This window comes from Lycium ferocissimum, chromosome 9 (genome assembly GCF_029784015.1).
Source record: "Lycium ferocissimum isolate CSIRO_LF1 chromosome 9, AGI_CSIRO_Lferr_CH_V1, whole genome shotgun sequence".
Classification (NCBI taxonomy): Eukaryota; Viridiplantae; Streptophyta; class Magnoliopsida; order Solanales; family Solanaceae; genus Lycium; species Lycium ferocissimum.
This window is the reverse complement of record NC_081350.1, coordinates 61,202,640-61,205,489: the sequence shown is the minus strand read 5'-3', so window position 1 is coordinate 61,205,489 and position 2,850 is coordinate 61,202,640.

The following is a 2,850-nucleotide window of genomic DNA, read 5'->3' as shown; positions in this document are numbered from 1 at the left end:
GAGGATTCAGCAATTCCTCGAACAGAAACCCCAGTATCTCCAGAATCAGCCAAGCGGACTCCAAGACTAGCTAGCTGATGAATCTCGCGGACTATTTCTTTCCTTTTCGGCTGCACGTCCACCCAGTACCGCCCACGTACTTACTACCGAGTGCATCCTTTCTGACATTGGCTTTCCCGGGATGATATAAAATATCAACATCATAGTCTTTCGAACTCTAGTCACCTTCTCGCATGCAAATTCGGCTCCTTACGCTTAAAGATATCTTGCGAGGCTGCAGATCCGTATAAATATCAACATGAATGCCATATAGATAGTGTCTCCATATCTTCAAAGCATGAATTACCGCCGCTAGCTCCGATCGTGAGTAAGATAATTTCTTTCGTGCTTTCGAGGCTGTAGGAGGCATAGGTTATAACTCCATCTTCGTATTAATACACACCTAATTCAACACCGAAGCATCACAATAAATAACATAACCATCGGTCCCTCGGAAGAGTCGAGCGGGGTTTTGTGGTCGGCTTTTCTTTCGACAGCTCGGAAGCTTCGTTCGCAAACATCGGTCCACTGCAACTTAGCTGCCTTCTGATTTAGCCTCGTTAAAGGCGCTAAAATCGAAGCAAACTTCTCCATAAATCTCCTGTAATATCCTGCTATTCCCAAAAAACTACGTACCTCAGTAGGTGTCGTAGGTCTAGGCCAATTCTTTACGGCCTCAATCTTCTGTGTATCCACCGGATGCCATCGACTCCAATAATATGCCCCAAAATGCTACCGAAGTCAACGAGAATTCACATTTGGAGAACTTAGCATAATTTCTGGTCTTTGGAGCACCCTAAATACCGCCCTCGGATGATGCATGCTCCTCTTCTAATCGTGAATAAATCGGGATATCATCAATAAATACAATCACGAGCATATCCAGGGAACGGCTTGAATACTCGGTTCATTAGATCCATAAACAACTATTTGGAGCATTGGTCGGCCAGAAAGACATCCTCTAAACTCATAATGCCCATATCGGGTCTTGAATGCGATGCTTTTGGAATATCTGCCTCTCTTACCGCACTTTGGTGGTAGCCCGACGCGGAGTCTATCTTCGAGAAACACTTAGCACCCCGCAATTGGTCAAACAAATCATCAATCTGGGGAGGGGATATTTATTCTTTATGGTTACCTTATTAAGGTGCTATAATCAATACACATCCGCGGCGACCCATCTTTCTTTCTCACGAACAATACGGCGCTCCTACGGGTGATGTCTTGGGCTCCGATGAAGCCCTTCTCAATAAATCCCTCGAGTGCTCCTTCAATTCTTTCAGTTGCAGGTTCCATGCTGTACGGAGGAATAGATATAGGTGAGTGTACGGCGGCACATCTATAGTGAACTCTATCTCCCGCTCGGGAGGGAAGACACTGGAAGATCGATTGGTTATTCGGGGAGTCTCGGCGGGCGACCTCGGCGGCATAGTAGATACCCTTCCCGGCCCGGCACGAGTACACCCCCGGATTTACGGGTAGATTAGGACGTCGGGGGTATTCGGGGAGCAGGTCGAGCTCCGGGGCTTTGGGTTCGCGGTGGACATAGGATTCGGTCGGTCGAGGCTACCTATACCTCGGTATTCTCCTTGTGGGAGGCATCGCCTGGACTGTTATCTTGCTACGGGTGCTTGTTTTTCTGTGGCGTCGGGCCACTTTATGAGAGATTGTCCGGCGGGGGTAGTGGTGCGGCTCGACTCCCCGGGTTAGTTGCTAGTTCATCGTCCTCTTACGTAGCTACGCGCGCGGTAGGCGGGGCGTGCGGACACCGAGCGGGAGCCGCGGTAGAGGGGCCGTGGGGGAGCTTCCGATTCTAGCGGTCCCTCGAGCGCATATATGCCTTGGTTGGGAAAACGAGGACCGGGGAGGCGTCACCTAATGTGGTTACAGGTATATTATTGATCTTCTCCTGAGATGTTTATGCATTGATAGACCCAGGTTCTACATTATCGTATATTTCTCCCCTTGTCGCTAGTAGAATTGGGATAAAACACAGACGATAGAACCGTTTGAGGTAGCAGGTAGGAGATTACGTAAATCGCAAGCGGTATATAGAGATTGTTCGGTAATTATATGTGGCCGTTGCACTAAAGCATTTAATAGATTTGGATATGACCGAGTTCGATGTTATTATGGGTATGGATTGGCTAGCTTCTTGTTATGCTAACGTTATTTGTCGAGAAGAAGGTAGTTCACTTCCGATTCCCGGGAGAACCGAGTTATAGAGTGGACGTAGAAAACACGGCCGAGGGTAAGTTTATTTCATACCTCAAGGCGAGGAAGATGGTTAGAAAGGGTTATATTTATCATCTGGTTCATGTACATGACTTAAAAGCAGAGGCACATTGGGACATTCCGAGCTAACCGCGATAAGTTAAGGGCAAGACTATTCCGGGATACGAGGTAGAGACTTTTAACCTCCGATTTTGTTTTGAGGCATAAGTTGCTTATGATTTTATTGGTATGAAATATTAAGAAAAATTTGGGGTTAAAAGTTAATTTAGGAAAGTTAATAATTCATGAAGCAAAGGCCAAGTTGGCCGTGTGGCATAGGTGGGTTCCCACCCATGGCTTGGCCAAATTTAATTGATCCAAGCCATGTGTAGGGCATGGGCCACTTGGATGAGTTATATAGGCATACAAAAGATGACTAATAAATCATATTCATCATCTTCACCCCTTAGAAGCTTAGAGAAACTTGGAGAAAAAAAAAAAGGACCCTTCGGGCCCTGCAAGCCAAAAATTTAGGTCCAAAAAACTTGATCAAAAAAAAATTTTTTCTAAATTCAACCATTTGGGAAAGGGCCTTTT